Below are 22229 nucleotides of genomic sequence, written 5' to 3' on the forward strand. Positions count from 1 at the left end.
ATCAAGGGCGATGCCTTTTCACCCAATGAAGGGCCAAGGTCAAGTTCACTGAACTTATCCACTGGACACATGTACGCACGAGATCAAGGCACGATATTCGATAAAACGATCCTAACGGTTCCACTTTTCCTATAAATACCCCCCCCCCTTTAGTGTAAAAATCACAAAATCAGATCCTAAAGCTCTAAGTTGAAACCATTGTTTCATACCTGAGCTGTTTGATCTTGATTTGCACTCGGGGACCCTCCGTAAGTCTTCTTTCGCTCTTTTATTCGCTTTTCGAGTCCGAAAGTCAACGTTTTGTTGACTTTCTGCATTGACCAGCTTATGGTCGATGCGAAGTTCATGGAACTTCATAACGTGAGCGTGATCACGATGGTTATGGTCCATAGTGACCATACCTACTGATCACCACGTTATCTAGGCTCAGTGACGAGTCGTAGTTTCGGCCAAAATGTGCATTCTTGCATATTTTGTAACCAAACTACTCGTGAGCATCAAAGCCGTTTGTTTTGATGTCAAACCTGTTTTCAAACTTAGTTAAGCATGTTCTAACATGCTTAGCTCGTCACTTTTAGTTTAGTGCTTATATAGGGTCGTAAGGTAAGCGATCTAAACCATCGCTTATGCTTTCGAACCCGACCCATTTTGTCGGTCATTAGGACCTGACCAAACACATTAGGTGACCATAGCTATAACCTTCCGAGGTTATACCTTGTGGTCACGATGTTAGGCGTTCCAGACGCGTTCTACGCGAACGACGCGTAAGGTGGCATAAGCTACCTAAACGGGTCGTGATGGACCGTAAGCACTTAGGTTAAGTTTCATTTTAGTATGTAGGCTTTGTTAAACCATATTACACAAGTCTCCATACTCGTTTGGTTTACGAACCCGCGTACTGTCCGATCCTTCCGATTTGGTCCGGTATATTAACATAAGCTACCTATTAGGTGCCGTTGATATTCCGTGATCTTTAGCATTATCTGGTTATTATACAAGGAACTCAAAGCAATCTCAGGTGAGTACATAGAACCCCATCTTTTACTGTTTTTCCAAACTGTTTTGGGGTGAAACACATGTGCCTATCTGTTACATTCATGCTTTCCATGTTTTCACATCATATGCCTGCTATGTTGTTAGTACATTATAGTACACGATTTCATTACATTTTATGTTATGTATGCCCATTGTGTGCGTACTTAGTACATTGATTTACATTACATTTTCGGTTGCATATGTTTACTCAGCATATGGACACATTGATTTACATGAACATTTCTGTTGCATATGTTTACTCAGCATATGGACACATTGATTTACATAAACATTTCTGTTGCATATGTTTACTCAGCATATGGACACATTGATTTACATGAACATTTCTGTTGCATATGTTTACTCAGCATATGGACACATTGATTTACATGAACATTTCTGCTGCATATGTTTACTCAGCATATGGGCACATGCCTTCATTTTGTTATGACATTTGGTTTGTTTAACATGGGACAATACATTCATTAACATTAGCTACGCCGTTCGTTAGTAGGTAGTGGTACCATAGGAATTGACAACTCCCATTCCTGAAGTCCTGGGTTTGATAGGACTGGAAGGAATGACCGAATTCGATATACATAACTTAGATAAACCTTTAATTTGTTTAAGGGTTTATCGCCGCAGTCTCAAGGCTTGGATGTATGCATAGTTTACAATACCACATAAATGTTAATATCAATAGAGCATGCATTTCCCGCAGAACATAACGTTGATTTAAACCACGTTTTACTTCAACGACTTGTTTTGTGCATATGGTTTAAGTTGATACATTTCGCTTACCATACATGGTACATTTTGGGATTTCACATTACATGATTTACATTGAACATAAACACGTCGACATTGACATACACATTGGTGGTTTACATTTGAACATAAACATTTGACATGGTTTACAATAACACTTGACATTTGGTTTACACATGAACAATTTACATGGTGGATTGGTTTGGGTAAATGATCTAAGTAACGTGGCGTATGTAATATGATACAAACATGGTGGATACGCCGCTGGTACTTCCTATATATAAACGTTTGTATAATATTACATATCGTGGCGTTATCTAAGTCATTTCAGTTTAGACACATTACATTTTACATAAATAACATATCCTTCACAAGACAATATTTTCACAAACTACTTATCTTATTCAACTCATTTTACTTGGTTATTCATTTAACCTTGCACTTATTTATACATACCCTTTGATGTTATCGTTTTTCAAATGGTTTACAAAGCAAGACAAATTACAAGGTTCATGACTGACTGTTATTAAACATTCTTTAAAACTCAAGTCATGAATCCCATTTTCACAAAACCTATGCATCTCACAGGCATTTTTATGCTGACGTACCTACTTTCACATGTGTTTTCAGGAGCTATTCCATAGGACGATGATCATGATTCTAGGGCGGACCTGTGCCTTAGAGCCTAAAACTGAAGTTTGAACTAGCTTAATTATGTTTTGATTTCCGTACTCCCTTTCTAAGACAATGTAACACCTTCGTTTATAAATAAAATACAACTTGTATGCCATGGTTATGAAACAAATTAATTCTGTTCACAACACTCCCCGGCGTTTCCGCCGCGGTTGCATGTTATACGCGGCCGGGGTGTGACAGTTATCACCAATTGAAAGTCAAAGAGGAAGATGTACCGAAGACAGCATTTCGTACGCGATACGAGCATTATGAATTCCTTGTAATGCCCTTTGGGTTGACTAATGCACCCGCGGCTTTCATGGATCTCATGAACCGGGTTTGCAAACCCATGCTAGATAAATCGGTAACTGTATTTATCGATGACATATTAGTATACTCGAAGAATGAAGCTGAGCACGTGTGTCATTTGCAAGAAATATTAGAGACACTCAGACGAGAAAAGTTGTATGCAAAATTCTCTAAGTGCGCCTTCTGGTTACGAGAGGTGCAGTTTCTTGGGCATATCATTAGTGCCGATGGAGTACTAGTGGATCCGTCAAAGGTAGAAGCTGTGTCAAAATGGAACCCTCCAAGAAACCCCTCAGAAATCCGAAGCTTTTTAGGGCTCGCGGGATATTATCGGAGATTCATACAGGATTTCTCCAAAATTTCCTTGACATTGACCAAATTGACTCGCAAGGAGGAAAAGTTCGTATGGGGCGTTAAGCAAGAGGAAGCCTTCCAAACGCTCAAAGAAAAGTTGACCACGCTCCGGTGTTAACATTACCGGAAGGGACTGATGACATGGTGGTCTACTCGGATGCTTCTCATTCGGGGCTCGGATGTGTTTTGATGCAATGAGGCAAGGTCATCGCCTATGCCTCGAGGCAATTGAAGATTCATGAAAAGAAATACCCGGTTCACGACTTGGAATTGGCGGCGGTGGTGTTTGCCTTAAAGATATGGAGGCATTACTTGTATGGGGTAAAATTTACGATCTTTACCGACCATAAAAGTTTAAAGTATTTCTTCGATCAAAAGGAATTAAACATGAGACAAAGGCGGTGGCTGGAAACGGTCAAGGATTTCGACTGTGAAATACATTATCACCCCGGGAAGGCCAATGTAGTGGCTGATGCGTTGAGCCGCAAAGCAGATTATACCCCAATACGGGTACGATCATTGCAGCTCATTGTGACTTCGAGCTTACTAGAACGAATCCGAGAAGCACAAGATGAAGCCGTAAAGACGGAAAACTGGAGAAAGGAAAGGATTATTGGCCAAGTTAAAGATCTCGAGGTAGGCAGTCACGGCTTGAAGACGCGTTTCAATAGAGTTTGGGTCCCTAACACATGTGGAGTTAAAAAGCTCCTACTTGATGAAGCTCACAAGTCTCGCTATTCCATTCATCCGGGAGCGAACAAGATGTATAAAGACTTAAAACAAAACTATTGGTGGCCCTGAATGAAACGAGACATCGCGAAATACGTGGAAAAGTGCTTGACGTGTCTACAAGTCAAGGCGGAACATCAAAAACCATACGGTAAGCTCCAACCGTTAGAAATCCCGGTTTGGAAATGGGAACATATTACGATGGACCTATTAACCAAACTGCCAAAGACGAATCGTGGGTTCGATGCTATATGGGTAGTTGTGGATAGATTGACGAAAAGTGCTCACTTCATTCCAATTCGTGAGACTTATACGTCAGAAAAGATGTCAGAAGTTTACACAAACGAGATAATATCACGCCATGGAGTACCGGTATCCATTGTGTCCGATAGAGATACCCGATTCACTTCAAAATTCTGGCAAGATTTCCAAGAACAAATGGGGACCAAATTGTTCATCAGCACTGCGTACCATCCTCAGACGGATGGACAAAGTGAAAGAACAATACAAACGTTGGAAGACATGCTCCGGGCATGTATAATCGACTTTGGAGGCAGTTGGGATGTCCATCTACCCTTAGTCGAATTTTCATATAACAACAGCTATCACGCGAGTATCAGAATGGCCCCGTACGAAATGTTATATGGAAGAAAATGCCGAACCCCGGTATGCTGGGGAGAAGTGGGTCCACGTGGGCTAGCACCCCACGGATATAATCCGAGCTACAAACGAGAAAATCGACATGGTCCGAACTCACTTAAAAACAGCTCAAGATCGACAAAAGTCGTATGCTGATAAACGAAGAAGGCCAATTGAATTTCAAGTCGGTGACAAAGTTATGCTCAAAGTGTCCCCATGGAAAGGGGTTATCCGGTTTAGAAAGAAAGGGAAGTTGAGCCTAAGATTTATCGGGCCATTTACGATTGTTGAACGAGTAGGAAAGGTAGCTTACCGTCTTGAGCTACCAGAAGAATTAAGCGGAATTCATAGCACTTTTCATGTGTCACATCTTCGGAAATGTCTAGCCGATGAGACGACTTATGTCCACTACGATGATATTGAGGTGGATGACAGATTAAACTATGTGGTAAGACCTATTGCGATTTTAGATCGCAAGGTGAAAACCTTAAGAAATAAAGAGATCAATCAAGTAAGGGTCAAATGGGAACACAAGAAGGGTGCTGATACCACATGGGAATCCGAAGAAGAAATGCAACGGCTATACCCTACTTTATTTGGTACGTAATTCGGTTTCGGGGACGAAACCCTTTTTAAAGGGGGTGGACTTGTAACACCCCTAAAATATAAATCTTTATATTAAAATTTAAAAGTAAAAATAAACAAGAGTCAACAAACTAGGAATTTTAACCTAGTTAATTACAAGCCTTGAAATAACTCATAATAAGGTTAAAACACTCAAACTTAAGGATAAATCAAAGTTGAGGGTTTAAACTTGTTAAAACTGAAACTTAAGTTACTAATAGTAACCAAAACAAAACCAAACACCCCAAAATTTGGTGTCTGGTCGATCAAGAGAGAAGGGCGACCAGGGGATTCGCTTCAAACCCTAGTTCATCACAAAAGCTCAAATTGGAAGCCTAAATCAAGTTCAAATCGAATTCTAAACACAAATTAGTGATCACCTCGTCATAGGGATCAAAAGGTATGTATAATTTTGATGTTTTGATTCGCCATGAATTTTAGGTTAATGGTGAAAAACTGAAATTGAGCCTAGATATGTTATGCATGAATGAATCTTGAAGTAATATAATGTTTAGGGTTAAACCCTAGATAATTATTTGTGAAAATCATTGCATGATACTTGAAGAAATTACAATCACCATTGTAGGTGATTTATGATATTGTAAAGACTAGACAAACACTAGGATTATGAATTTTTAATCTAGTGAAAAGCTGAATTGTATGATGAAATTCAGTAATTTGAATGTTTAAGTGTGTACAATTTGCTTAATTGAAGTGAATTTGGATGTAAATAACAAGCCATGAACTTAGTAATGACTATGTAAAAATCTGACCCGCTAGGTGTTTGTTGAAATGCCTAAGTGGGGATTTGAATGTTAAACTTTGGATGAAAACGCAGATTTGATGAATGTTTATAATAATGCGTTAATACTCATGTAAAGAGTTCTAAACCAGTTGTAAACTGAATTTTCTAGGCAAAGAGTCCGGATCATCAAGCGGACAAGCCGAAGGGAATTCACGGGGGAAAGACGTGCTCTAAAGGTATGAAATTACCGTTTCGTTACATTAAGACTATTTATTTGTTTTATGTCTTAGTTTAAAGCATGGTAAACAAGATAGACCAATAAGTCACGAAAGTGTCTTTGCGACTCAAACAAGTAAAAACGGGTCAAAACATGTGTTAGAAAAGGATTCTTGAAATACCTTGATTGGCGCCTAAATTCCGGCATCCAAACGGGTCAAAACAAGTTTGAGAGTAAACATGACGAATGGTTATAAACCAAGCGTAAGCCGGGTAGCGGACACGCTAAGCTAGTTGAGGAACTTAACTCTTAATACAAGAGTTAAGGTTCTGATTTGGTAAACATGTCAAGTAGTGTAGTTTGACAAACACGAAGCCTTGGATTTAAACATGTAGATTATTGCGTAAGCGACCCCTCATGGGGAAAGAGAAACATGATAGCAGGTAATAATCAGGACATGAGTATCCTAACATTGGTTAGGTGATAATCATGTTCAAGATTAAATTACTGCAAAATGGGAATAGAATGACAACAACAACAACAACAAAGCAAGAAAACATGTACAGTGACCACCGTAAGTTACGGTGATACCGTAACTTACGGTAGCAAACAAGTTGCTACGGTAGGATCCTCCTGCCTTACGGCAGGTCACGAACTTCCAGGAGCCACTGTAACTTACGGTGACTACCGTAAGTTACGGTAGCACCCAGTTCCAAAAACTGAATTTCAATATTCATGGTTACGTTAATTGGTCTTCAAACACCATTTTGATTATATTATTATCCAAAGACCTTAATACTAACATTGGTCTAAAATGTTCAGTTTTTCAGGTTTTCAAGTAGAAGGATGATGATCAAGCATAAGTATCCGAACCGAACACTCAAACAAACGCTTCCGCACTTGATCTTGTGTTTTTAAAACTATGTAAACAATTGTAGATTCTGTCTTGAATATGGTTTCGTCGGATATTATCGTGAATATTATGTATAGTTATGGTTTTCAAGTCTTGAAAGTTTTTGTAAACTCCAAATTTGGCTTGAAATGCAAAGTCTAATGTTATTATATCTAGTATTAAAAACTGGGTCTTACAATTTAGTAATCATTTAGTAATTTAGTTGCAATCTTAGTTAATCACAAGTGTTTTAGATAATACCAATTGTCGGGTCACTCCGATTTATTTTCCAACCAAATAAACTTATAAAAAAATTAGCAATCTTCATAATCACATTGTACATTTTTGTAAATAGTCTAACTAGTCGAACAGGTCATGCGATACTGACCACATGCTCTTCGTGGATTCGATACCCGACTTACCCTAGCTACCTAGGTTTAATTGGGTTTTTGACTGATTAGTTTTCAGTAATCATTAACCAAGTCACTTAGTATTTTATTCAAATCTTTTCATTCAACAAAAATACATAAAAACAAAATAGCAAGCTTCATAATAGTGACAACCTTCATAATTCAATCAATTCCATACAAAAACCACATACTCTTCGTGGTTCGACCCCTCACTACTACTAGCTATTTGTTAAGGGTAATTCGGGAATATAAATATTATCTTTGACCGGAGCGCGACACTCCGATCAAATTTTGGCGACGTTGCCGGGGAGCTAGTACGCTTAGTATTTCATTGCTTGTTCGATTTTAGTTTAGTTTTTTTTTCTTGTATATTTGTGATTTTACTTTGGGTGGTCGAGTTTGTTTGTGCAAGTACATGTTTTGCAGCTATCATCTTTCAATATGAATTGGGTAGATGATGATCCGTGTGAGTGTTGCGGAAGCGGAGAGCATTATTTAAAGGATTGCTCTGTCTTCTACGAAAAAGTTCAAGCCAACAAGGATCGGGAAGACTACCTTAGCGGATTGTATGAATATAGGAGGGCGGATTATGAAGATTTCAATGGTCCATCCTCAGATTATCCATACGATAATCCACCACCACCACATTATCAAGAGTACTACTATGAACCCGAATTGCCACATTTCTCAAGTTACCGGGAGGTGTATGATGATTATTATAATGAATACCCTCAACCGGCATACGAGGAACCTCAAGACTCAATAAGTTCCAAATTTGATGCCTTCATGAATACTATGAGTACCCTTACAACCGAAGTGAGGAAGGAGTTTGAAGTAAGGGATAAAGCTCATGAAGACTTGGCAAAGAAAGTGGGTCATCTCGCCGAAGAATTGGCTCAACTTAGACGAGACCAAGAGGTGTTGGCTAGTGGTATAGTGGTGGATGGTGATGTGGTGGAAGAGGTTATGGAACTTCCAGAGCAAGTAATTGAATGTTTGAACCGAGCGGAAGACATGACACCGTAAGACGAATCAGAACCGAAAGAAGCCCACGTTCATGCCTATCCTTCTCCCATACTTATCACTCCAACCAACAAAGTTGGGGATGAAGGTTCGGGTATAAGGATTCGAAAGGTAGCATTGCAAGACATTGGCCGGTTTGGTAAGAAGCGACCCCGAAGTTGTACATTACGCATGCCGAATAGAAGAAAAAGAGAGTGGATTCGGCATGCCAACTACCGAGCGTATGTTGGAAACTCGGTAGGCAAATGTGCACTTCGACCACCATGAGAGGCAAATCAGGTATAATTGTTGTAGAGTTTGTATTATTATCTGTTTGATTTTATTTTAGTAGTTAAATGAACGTTGTGGGTGTGTTCCCTATATAACCCTCACGAGACCTACTCGTCCTCCCAAGCTATTGGGGGGTTTAATAGGGCTTGTTGCATACGCTAAATGCAACCGTGATTCCTACGAAAGTGAGTTAGGTTTGTTATTGTTGTACATTATTTTTTCCACAAAAAAAATCAAGGTAATTTAACGCATGATTTGGTAACACTTTCATAAAAATGGTAGAACTAAGCACCTAACAAATTTCAATGGTTGTGAGAAGCATGCTTCTACACAAGGGTTAAGATTTGTAGGTACAACATGTTCGCGGGACAACCGTTTTTTATGAAGAGAAGAAGAATATATGAGCATCTAGCGACAAAAAAAAATGAGGTGCATACGTTTCCTTTTTACCTTGATTCTTAGTTTAGTAATAAGTGGATTGTAATTGTATATTATTTTTCCGGGGTGGAATTTTTGGGAAGTTATCCGTGTCACATCCCTTATGGGTTTTTAAAACTCTAGTTCTTACACATTGAAATGTTTACCTCAAGTGTGGGGATGAGGGAGTAGTAAAAGTTTTCGATTTTGACCCGTTCATTTAAACACTACACATTGAGGACAATGTTTACCTCAAGTGTGGGGATGGGGGAAATTTTCAAAAATTTTTCAAAAATGTCTTGTTTCGAAAGCGATCTTAAAGCACAAGTAACTAAGTTAACGAGGGATGTCACAACCCATTTGGTCTTTTGTCAAGGTCAAGTTCAAATTAATAGCATGACGGGTATTTAGCGGGTGGTTGTTTGGGAATAATCCGCCTAAGAAACTAGTATTTTATGCATGTCACATACCATACCCTTTTAGATATATGAGGTTTTGAGCCACTTTTATATCATAGATTACATACCTATGTTTCTTTGTTTGAGTGGACCATTAGTCATGTATTATAGAACTTGCAACTTTTGATACGTTTGAGACCATAGACCGAATACAAGCACGAGAATGATTAAGGCGTTAGGTAAACCTTTTTCTTTTACACCATTTATCTATCCTTACCCAAATGAATCCCCTAGTAGCCCACTTTGAGCCTAATCCTTTCGTTTGACAACCCAGTTAGCCCATAACCTTAAACCTTTTCTTTTAAACCCGTGTGATGAAAATTCGATTGTAGGAGTATATGTTTGTATAGTTGTGATTTATTTATTCAAAAAAAATCAGAAAAGTTGTGAAAAAAAAAGAGAAAAAAACTGTTGAGAAAAACACAAAAAATATGAGTTAGTAGTTGTGAAATAAAAGGCTAAAGTTGTTGCCTTGTAGTTGATGTTTATAGTTAGTTTTGTTTAGCATAGTCGTTTGTAATAAAAATCGAGTTTTTCATCACCTTCGCCACTTTAAAATACCCTATTTCCTACCCTTCGCCTCGCCCCATTACAACCCTTCAAAGACCTTTTGACTTGTGCTTAGTATTCGTGTTCGGTGGTGGAGAATGATTGAATTGCAAGCCTATGCGGGTACGTGTTCTAATCGGTTTTGAGCGATTACTTTTTGAAAGTGCTAATACATTATGAAAATTAGCCAAATTATAAACTGAGCGGAGAGAACATTGTGAGGGATGTGGATGATTTATTAGTTTCAAGGGCGGGTTAATCTTGGATAACCACTTTTACATGACTAATCATTTATTGCTAAATATGTCGAAAATTGTAAAAAGCTTGAACCGGGCATGACTTTAGACCTTAACCTTAGTCTCGGGAATGGGACGTGTGATTCTCGTTCGACCCACGTGAAAGTGAAAAACAGATTTGTTTAAGGGCAAGCAAACGACAAGTGTGGGGATGTGATACGTGGTCGAAAACCGGTGATTGTTTGTGCTTAAGTTGATGTTTTTACGTAGCTTTTAATCTTGAATAGCCTACTTTTAATGAGATTTATGTTTTACAGGTCTAAAAGAGTTTAAGGAGCTAACCGGGAGCTAAACGGAGCACCGGGACGCGAATCGGATCAACCGGGGATGTGAAATGAACAAAACCGGGTTAATCACGAAGATTGGATGTGTTTTGAGGATTTTTAATGGATTTAAAATGAATATATTGGAAGATGGCATGATAGAGGGCTGAATTACGAGTACGTGGGCGAAAACGGTGAGTAAAACGGAGCTATAACGAAGAAGTTACGAAGAAAACAAGAAATCAGGAAATCTGCATTTACAGGGGGCGTCGGGGACGCCCTAAATGGCCGTCGGCGACGCCCTCCCGAGTACCGTGTCGCGAAATTTGTGTTTTAATGTTTAGGGACGGGTTGCAAGGTTTCGTTTGACCAATTTTCGGGGGTTACAAGTTGAGGAAGCTGAAAACACCATCTTGGAACCATTCTTGATCATCTTTTTCATCCCTAACCCATCTCTAACACCACACTACTCTCCTTCACCTCTAAACCTAACCATTCACCTATCCATCATCTCGAACATCCGAATCATCATCCGAATCACAATCAAGAACCCTAATTCATCACCATTCCATTCATCTCTCAACCCACCATCACCAACCATCCACAACCCTAATCATTCATCCAATCATTCATCTTCAAGCTTCAAGATGACCCAATTCAAGTCTCGTGCATCCGTTGATCGTGCCATTTCCACCATGAGCGGCTAATTTCTTGGAGGTTTCACCCCGGTGTAGGTTTTTGTAAGTCTAGGGTTTAACATTGTTCGTGGATTGATTTTGTGACAAATTGCTTTTTGATTTGAAACTTATGACAATTGTCTTGCATTTGTATTGAATTCATAAACTGTCGAGTGAAGATTAAATTTGACTTTATGAAATGTTTATATGCAATTATGCCTTGTCTAGGTTAGAGTTTACATGTTCTTGGTAACGAAGTGCATTGTGGTCCGTTATTTATAACGTCGATAGCTCTGGGCACCTAAGCCGTGTAACACTAAATTCGTTAGTCGTTTTTGCAATTTAATCAATCCTAAAACGTGTGGAAATCCTAGGAATGCAATTACCGAACCGGGTGTGAACCTTGTTTTCTCTATCTTGTCTAAATCGTTATTTACATTTTGCAATTGTTAGTTTTCAGTAATCATTAACCAAGTCACTTAGTATTTTATTCAAATCTTTTCATTCAACAAAAATACATAAAAACAAAATAGCAAGCTTCATAATAGTGACAACCTTCATAATTCAATCAATTCCATACACAAAGACATACTCTTCGTGGTTCGACCCCTCACTACCACTAGCTATTTGTTAAGGATAATTTGGGTATATAAATATTATCTTTGACCGGAGCGCGACACTCCGATCAGGTTCCCCTTTTTCCCCCTTTCATTTTTTATATTTTTTATTTAATGTATTTTATTTATAAATAACATTTTATACTTCTTTAATTTGTTAAAATAAAAATAATTATACATATTTTTAATTTAAATTAAACTTTAAAATATTAACATTAACATATACAATAAATTCTAAGGTGTATTCTCTAAAACTAAAACACATTTGAGAGATTTTTTAAATTAAAATCAAATTTTAAGGGTGTTATTTAAAACTAAAGAAAACTTGAGGGTTTAAAAAGTTATAAAAAACATTGACCATATACCTCCTTCTTCACCTTCAAAGTTCAACCTGCAACACACAAAAAAAAAAAGATTAATAAAAGAAACAAATAATAAAATAATCATACGGTCAAAACAATTCTCCCAGGGTCTCCCAATTGACCCTATCTTAGGACGGGGGGCGGTGTTCTCCGTCGAGGTCCCCCTCCACATCGTCCTCCCGCTTTGCTTTCCCGAACCACACCCAACAGTCTATGTGCAATGAACAGATTATATGATGAACTCGATATAGATTTTAAGTACAACAAAAAACAAGTGACTATAGATTTTTTTTACTACACAAATATACAATTTTATAATTTGTAATCTTTTAATAATAATTAATTTATAGTTTCGTTGGGACCAATATATATATATATTGAGATTTCAAAAAAGTTATTATTTTATTGTTTTATCGATTGGGGTCCAATTTTGTACTGGCCCGAAGTTGAGACTTGACAAATTATTAATTTTATTGAGGTTATTAATTTATCGAGTACTAAGATTTTACTCGATAGATAGTGATAACTAATGCAATTCATCTCACACTTGTCTATATTAACAAAACCATTTCCCACATAAAACATAGTCACGTTTATATCATCGCGTGCCTAGAGTCATTATTACATTTCTCGTAGCTTCGTACTCATAACAAATAGAATCATAACTTAGTCGTATATAAATATATAGTAAAGTAACCATATCTATTATTTAACAATGTATATAACTCATAAAACATAGGATTCTATACAAATGTATTGGATGACGGGGGTGTGAATAGCTTGAACCCCTCATATGTTAACTACTATTAAAACATTAAACTTGCTTCTTGGGATTGTATACTTGCTGACTCAAACCACTTAGCCGAGGGTAACGTCACCTTCAAAAGAGAGGCCTACCACTTTTCGCATTAATAACTTACTTAGGGTCTGTTTGGTATGAGGTAATGGAATAGACGAAGGAATGGAATGAACGAGGTAATGGAATGGACGAGGGAATGCAATGGATCATTACCATTCTATGTCTTGTTTGGTTACCATGTGTGAATGAAATGAGTTATTATTGTGTATTGTTCGGTAGGCAAGAAAAACAAAGTAATAAAATCAGCTGTGAGTGGTGGTGGTGGTGGCGGTGGTCGGTGGTAGTGATTGTGGGTGGTTATAGGTGGCGGTGGTGGGTGTCGGCGACGGCGATGGGTGGTGGTGGTGGCAGCGAGTGGCGGTGAGGTGTCGACGACGAGTGGTGGTGGTGGCAGGGTGGCCGTTGGTGGTGGGTGGCAGCAGAGGTGGCAGTTGGTGGTGGCGCAACGGTTGGTGGTGGCGGTGGTGGTGGCGTCGACGATGGTGGTGGGCGGCGGCGACGAGTGTCGTTGGCGGTTGGTCGCAACTGTGGGTGATAACGGTGGCGAGTAGGTGGCGGCGGCGGTGGCTGTCGGGGTGAGGTGGTGGAAGGTGGCGGCGATGGCGTCAGTGGTGGGTGGTGGTGGTGGTGGGTTGTGGCGAAGGTGGTGGGTTGTGGTGTTGTTGATGAATGGTGCAAGAGGGGATGGAATGGAAAAAAAACATGGGGGGTGGAAGGAATGATTTTGAGGGAATGGAATGCATTTTGGAATGGGTGATTCCATTCCATTGACCAACCAAACACCCTTTTCTTCATTCCCTCATAATCATCCATTCCATTCCACCTCTCATTCCTGCATACCAAACACTACCTTAATTGTCTTTCCATATTCCGACCCTTTGGGATTGTATCCCTGCTGACTCAAACCACTGGGTTGAGGGTAACGTCACCTTCAAAAGAGGGGCCTACTACTATAACTAAGATAATCTCTTAAAAAGTCCGAAAGTGCGAAAATCATTAAAGGATACATTAAAAATGAGTTGGATCCAAATGATTCTATTTTGTTTATTTGTTTTTTATTTATCTTTTAACTTTTTTTTAGATTTATTTTCATGTTTAAAAACTCTTTTCAAAAATTTAGATCGATTAGACGTTGACACTAAACCGATATTAAAAGCTCTTGTGTCCTTGGACGACCTCGGTATCTTACCAACACTATACTACGCTCGCAATGGGTGCACTTGCCCAAGTGTGTGTTTAGTGTTAGTATAATATCGTGTTTTATAAATTTAAAACTTGACTAATGCGTAAAACGGACTTAAAATATTAATAAAAATCATATCACGCTATACGCACACCAGCAGACGTTAAAATGATAGTTGGGGGTGGCAACAGCTAATAGCCAATAGTTAGGGGTGATAAAATCCAATAACCTTTTAAATTAAAACCAAATTCTAAGAGCGTTATTTAAAACTAAAGGAAACTTGAGTGTTTAAAAAGTTATAAAATAACATTCACCATTTACCTCCTTCTTCACCTTCAAAGTTCAACCTACAACACAAAAAAAAAAAGATTAATAAAAGAAACATATAAAAAACAATAAACCTCGGGGTTTGATGGGAGATACTCCCCGATTGACCCTGTCTTATGACGGGGGGTGGTGTTCTCCGTCAGAGTCCCCCATCATGTTGTCCTCCCGCTTTGCTTTCCCGAACCACATCCAACAGTCTAAGTGCAATGAGCAGATTATATGATGAACTCGATATAGATTTGAAGTACAACAAAAAAACAAGTTACTATAGATTCATTTTTTACTATACAAATATACAATCTTATAATTTGGAATCTTTTAGTAATTATTAATTTATAGTTTCGTTGGAACCAATATATACATTTGGATTTCAAAAAAGTTATTAATTTATTATTTTATCGATTGGGGTCCAATTTTGTACTGGTTCGAAGTTGGGACTTGACAAATTATTAATTTTATTGAGTTCATTAATTTATCGAGTATTAAGGGTATCCGGAGTGGTGCGGCAAAGGGGAGTGGCAAAGGGTTTCGCCGCGCGGCAACACTGCCACCGACCCCTTTGCCGCTCGGTTTCATTGCCAAATCGGTGTAGGCTTGCCGAAGTGGTGAAGGGAGGGTATGAGAGAGAGAGGGTAGTGTGGGGTGGGGTCCATTGCAATCTCAACCAATCACACTTTTTTTAAATAGTTTACCACTTCACCAAGTGTCTAACCATTGCCAACACTTTTGAGCATAGTTTACCACTTTGACATGACACAATCTCATTGGTTGATTTTTTAGTTTGCCACTCTCAAGTGTCTAACCACTCCTTATACCCTAAAATTTTACTGGATAGTGATAACTAAGGGTGCACGGGGCACATGCGGTGACCCCATGCGGTGAGTGTAGTCCCCGAGCGGGAACACCACCGCCATCAACGCGGGGAGGGGAAGCGGGGTGGGGGATCGGTGAGAGGTTACCGCATGAGAGAGAGAAGAGAGAGAGAAGAGAGAGAGAGGGGTGATTGGTTGTTAATGTGGGTCCACTATTTTTCCACCAATCATATTTTTTTCTTCTTTTTTTATAAAAAAATAATTGTGTGAGTGGAGTGATGCCAACGTTTGACTGCAAAATGGGAACTTAAGAGGGGAGTTAATGTGACACGTGCTGATTGGGTGTGTGTAAGAGAGGGGACTCCCCTAAGAGAGAAGTGCCCCTCTCACCCTAATGCAATTCATCTCACACTTGTTTATATTAATAAAACTATTTCCCACATAAAACATAGTCACGTTTATATCATCGCGTGCCTAGTGTCATTATTACGTTTCTTGTAGCTTCGTACTCATAACTAATAGAATCATAACTTAGTCATATAAATATATAGTAAAGTAACCATATCTATTATTTAACAATGTATATAACTCATAAAACATAGGATTCCATACAAAATCATTTTAAATAAGAGTTGTGACCTGTAAGAACCATATAAACATATAAGATTAATCACATAGTGTTAGAACAAAAGAATATTAATATCATAAATGTATAAATGTTGGTATGATTACCAAAAATTTTCTGTTTAAAAAATAACATCACCCTGTAACCCATTATGCCCAAACTTGGACCATCGAATCTTGTAATTTATAACTCAAATAAATATAGCATTCTTTTTAGTATGTATCATGGGGCTTCAAGTAAAGAAAAGTAAAATCAAGCAAGTGGAGCACGTGTCTTGTCATAGACCTTGAAATGAGTGGATAATCACGAAATCAAATCATGATCATCGTACCATCCTTAAACGGGGTAAAACCTGCTTCCGACAATATCTCATTTTCATCACGGATTATTTAGATTGCAATTTGCAACAAGTGTTGAAGTGGGGGGTTTTGTCTTTATACTTAACCTTTTCCAGACGACATTAAAAAACACATAAATATTTATTATATATTTGTGATTAAATTCTCAATTATAAATTATTTTTTCGACATTTAATAATTAAAGCATTCGAATCATACAATATTAATTATTGCGGAGTTATAATTAGTAATGTGATCTATTTTTTACGGCGATTTTCTTGTGTTTAGATTATCGCACTCTCTAAATCAGAGAGCCTCGTTGTTTCACTCCAGCCAGACTATATTGTTTTAACCAGGTTCACGTTGACTTCGACAATCTTTGTGCCACCACAAGAGTAGAACTCTCTGACGTACACACGGTGAGACGAAAACCCGAGTGGGATCGGGATTCGAAGTAAGAACCTTGCACAAGGCTTAGCTCAAATCCTTTATTGCCATAATCCACAAAAAGTGACACAAGTGATAATCGAATTTAGGTCTCCACTGAAAAACCAAACCTCCTACCACTAAGTCACAAATGTTGGATTAACAACGTGATCTCTTACACCATTATTTAAAAATGCAATTTCTGTCCAACTGAATTGAGTTGAAAATGAGGTTTTCTTGTACTATTTTTAAAAACTTTGTTAGAATTTGAAATGCCATAACTCTACTAATTTGTTGTTACTTATATTAAAATTATATTATTTGTGCTTTATGCTACATATTCATTTTTATACAACACATTAATCATGTAGTTAATCATTTTCTTAATCAATCGCATAACATTTTAAAAAATAAACATTGTAATCAATATATATTTACATTTAACAATTTAGTTGCTGTTTTTTTTTTGCAGACATAAATTGTCTGCAAGCTGATTTCATCTGTTTTTATGTCTGCAACTGAAGATGTGGTCTAAAGATCTGCAAGCTGAAAATATAAGACTGTTTGTTTTTATAAGTTGATACCGGTTTGAAGCACATCAAAAATGACGAAACATTCACATTCCGCTTCGATTCAGCGGAGGAGAAGAGGGAGGTCGGAGAAAGAGCTGGTCACCAGAGGAGGAGGGAGGTCGCCGGAGAAAGAGGTAGGTTGCCGGAGGAGGGGGGAGGTCGGAGAAGGGGTAGGTCGCCGGAGGAGGAGGTGGGTCGCCGGAGGAGAAGAGGGGGGTCGGAGAAGGAGGAGGAGCGGCGGTGGGAGGGGCTGATGTTTGAGGGAGGAGAAAAGGGAGGTGTGAAGATGTTTTAAGTAAGGGGTCCATAGCTTATTTTTTAAGATGAAAAAAGCTGAGTTCAGATCTGTTTAAAGAAAAAAAAAAACAGTCTTCATGGGTAACGTCTGCGCGCCTGCAGACATCAGCCCCCTTAAATATGTTTGAAGAAAAAACAAACACCCCATTATCAAGTATAGTACAACACATGTAAGTAGTGGATCATGTAAAGTGCAACACTTGTAAAGTATGAATCAAATAGGGTGCAACACATGTAAAGTATGAATAAGTCAAACAAAGAAATCAATCATTCGCAAAGTATGGATAAGTTGAAGCATCACGACTATATAAAGAAACAAATGATCGCAAAAGTAGTAATTATCCATGTAACACTTTTTATAAAATCGTTTGATAATTAGACAAAATTGTTGTTTAATATTTGAAGACATAATTGGCATAAAAATGAAGACTTGTGAGATTGATCGGCTAAAAAAAGGACTCAAATGTTTCTCCAATGTTAACTATAAATGACTTATCAACAATTCGATGGTAAGTGATCCAAGGGATGATGATTATTTTCTAGCTTTATTGGTGATAAATTATTTTAACATGAGAAACTTAAGATATACATTTTGCTTCATTTGCCGTATTTCCATTCTAAACTTTATGTCTTGTCTTTTGTTTTGATTCTCTTACCCACGCTTTCTGTTTATTGGTTTGGTACACTTCGTTTGTAAGAAAAAACGGTCGGTTTAATGGCGGAGCTTAGTGTAAATGGTTAAGATGAAAATGTAGAAAAAAAAAGAAGCGTAAGGGTATTTTGGGAAATTACTATTTATTGACTTTCTCTCTCCACATGCAAGGCACATGCATATTTCACCATCATTTTTTAAACGTTCATAACTTTTTATACGACATTATTTTTTCATAAAAATTTCACCATAAATCACCATAAAATCAAGCGTTTTTTATCTTTAATTTAAATACCATATTGCTATATAAAATATGACGACTATAAAAACCCAAAAAATGTGTTGTATTCTTATGTCGTATAACATTTTTTGTGCTGGATTTTTGAACTATATTTTTGTGCTAATTTTTTTGTCTTAATTTTTTTTCTCAATTTTTTTGTGCTGGATTTTTTTCGTGCTATATTTTTTTTACTAGATTTTTGTGCTATATTTTTTTGTACTGCATTTTTTGTGTTATATTTTTTTGTACTGGATTTTTTGTGCTAATTTTTTGTACTGGATTTTTTTGTTGTATTTTTTAGAAAACAAAAGGGGTGTCACATGTTATTTTCACACTCCTATTTATAAGGACTAAAATGCACTTTCTTCCTATTTATATGGAGTGTCACATGGCATCATTACAATCCTTCTTAGGCTACTTAGCCAAAATCTCCATTTTAGTATATCATTCCCCTATATATATATATATACTAGGTTATAACCCGGAAACTTTCCGGGTAGGAAAATTTATTTTACAATAAATAAAAGTATATAAATAACATTTTTAACCTCTAAAGTATCCTCTTTCCCTTATCTCTACCACAAATTTTTAATTCGGTTTCTTAAAGTTTTCCTAGTTGTAAAGAGCCATAAAACATACAAAAGCAAGATAAGTATAACTTAATCGTTTGGTTTCAAGTATAACTTAATGGTAATTGGATCTTGTATGTTAACTTGAAATTACAAAAATACCTTTTCAGTTAACATACAATATGGATGGAGTTAGAGCTGGGGAGCAAATTGGCGATTAAGTAGTGACCTTCGTTTAAGAACTCGTGAAACTTTAAATAACTTTGAATTATACTTATACATTTTGGTATTAGTAATATGTAATGCATCTTTTATAAAACAATTTTCGTTTATTTAATATGGGTCTTACAATGTTATACACAAACTTGTCATGTATTTTGTATCTATACTATAGGTATTAATGTATCTGAATTATAATGAAATAATATTTTGTAAACGTATGCAACAATTAAGAATTAGATGTTAACATATGTTTAGGAAAAAAGTATCGTAATATCATTAAACTAAAAATAAAAAAAATATTAATATTCCATAAGACATTAAGCATTATTATATTCATTCTTCACAACAATCGAATCTCATCATCACATGTTAAACCAATACAAAATATAAAATTATAACTTTGATATTTGAATTTAGTCAAACCGTAATAAACATAAAATATAGTCAATTCGGAAAGTATTGAATGCCAATTAACTACTAAAATAAAATGTAATTTACATTTTTGAAATTCGAATTGAGTCAAACCGTAATAAACATAAAATTTAAAATACGGAAAGTATTAAATGGTAATTAACTACTAAAATAATAAATAAATCATCATTCTGAAATTCAAAATAAGTCTAACCGTAGTAGAGATAAAATAAAATATAAGGAAAATATTTAATGGTAATTGAGATCTAAAAATATAGGTTCCGATTATAACCCGAAAACTTTCCAGATTTGCTCGGCATGCGAAAACTGAAACTTTCTTAGGAACACACTTGTTCCAGTCATAAACCTTACAACTTCTTCCCAGCTTTTTACACTTTTAACTGAAACCCCACTCGTCTCATCTATCGACCACAAACCACCTATCCTCTCCGAACACAAAACAACCTGTTGCTCCTTGTTTGTTATTTGAACCAATTCTCCTATCTCAGCCACCGTGCTTGGTTGCTTTGTCCAACTCCATGAAAAATTATTCCATACAGGCTCTACTTCAATCTATATGCAACACAACACAACACCACACAACACGCCATAGACTTCTCTACTTCAAACAAAGCTGGGATTTTGAGAAAGCAAGAAAGAGGAAGATTATATGGGATTTTGAGAAAGCAAGAAAAAGAAAGATTACAAAAAATGTGAGCAAAGGTAAAAAAATAAGAGGTAGCACATCACAAACAGAATATATGAAACCAAATATATATCAAAACTCAAGTAAGAGTACCTTGTTTGACAAACTTGCTTCAATTAACGATTTTAGCTCAACTATAGATTTCTCCTTAGGCATGAATGGCTTGAGTCTTCACATATTTGAGAACCAACAAATGAATCTGCATATAATGTTAAAAATAAACAAATGACAACCAACAAATGAATCTTCTTACACTCTTGTTAAAACAATACACCATCAGTGGCGTTTCTATAGTCACTTACTTTTATATACAACAAATTTCATGGTTAGTTTCTATTGAAAATCATATAACAATGTTGGTATATGTATATGTGGTTAGAGATATATATACATGATGAAAGAATTTATTTACCGTATGAAAAACAAAACAATTTATCATTCACATAAGAACAATCATTTCAACATTAACACTTCTATTACCATTGTCAAATGTACACAAACTTTAGAGGGAAGTTTGACTCCTCATAGTCATATACCCTCAGGGACCAATAAATCATATTGTTTTTTTATATATAAAACATGAATCTGGTCTTAGTAAAAAACATGAACAGGTTGTAAGTGAAAGCATGCTTTACCAACCTAAAACATTGAGAAGGTTCCATGATATCTTCTATGAGCTTACTCTTGTCTTGAAAATTGCAACCGTTAAATGAAAAAAAAAAAAAAAAAAAAAGCTTCATAAGATCACTGTCTTCTTAAAAAAAATGACAATTCTACTCTTTTACTCATAAGTTTAAGTTGTTACCAATGTGAGAAGTATGTGCTATTTAGAACGCATGTGAACACAATTCACTGATCCAATTTCACGCATGCTACCCTCCTCAAAATTCATTCCTACATATCAAACACAAATCATTATCAATTTTAGCAACTTTAAACCAAAATGGATAAAAGCAATGGTATTTCTCCAAAATCCTTCTTTTTATATTTTATGTGGAAGCAACACTTCTACCTTAGTTTATTAAGTAGTTTCATATGCATTATAAAAACAGGACACTCAGAATATATATCTAAAAAAAGTTTGTTGGAACATTAATCAAGCTTCTACACATTGATTAAACCATATGATTCATCAATGATGATTAACATATAACGAAAAAGATGTAACCTGCAATACTTATAATTAATAAAGTATAAATGTGAAGGTATATATTGGCTTTACACTATGAAACCTTAATTATATGAAAGAGAAATATGAAAAAGATACCATATTTTCCTTAACATTAGCACACTAACCACAATAGAAAAGCACAAATCACCTGTGAGCCAAAAATCACATCACCCCACCACAGTTGTGGATCTAGAAAATTACTTAAGGGGAAACGTTTCAAAAAAAATTTTAACGTACTTCTTACAATGTAAACGAAACAACGATAGTAGCGCGGTAATAAATAAATTTAAACATGTACCTAAATGAGTTCTCCTCTTCGGTTTTTTGAAAGCTTGAAACCGGGCCATGACATCCTCTTCTTTTACTTTACAAAAACTTTCTTTTTCAACCGCACAAATTAGAGCGTTGTTCAAATACTCATCACCTATCCGATTGCGTAAATCCGTCTTG

At 36.6% G+C, this 22229-nt stretch overlaps 1 long non-coding RNA gene across 1 annotated transcript; it reads left to right on the forward strand.

The window, feature by feature from the left end:
- Positions 1-5449: 5449 nt before the first annotated feature.
- Positions 5450-7116, forward strand: LOC118489708. The gene is made up of 3 exons (XR_004887702.1): positions 5450-5533; positions 6048-6114; positions 6918-7116. It is a non-coding gene; the product is annotated as an uncharacterized LOC118489708 (long non-coding RNA).
- Positions 7117-22229: the final 15113 nt, after the last annotated feature.

Source organism: Helianthus annuus, unplaced genomic scaffold, assembly GCF_002127325.2.
Source record: "Helianthus annuus cultivar XRQ/B unplaced genomic scaffold, HanXRQr2.0-SUNRISE HanXRQChr00c012, whole genome shotgun sequence".
NCBI classification, from domain to species: domain Eukaryota; kingdom Viridiplantae; phylum Streptophyta; class Magnoliopsida; order Asterales; family Asteraceae; genus Helianthus; species Helianthus annuus.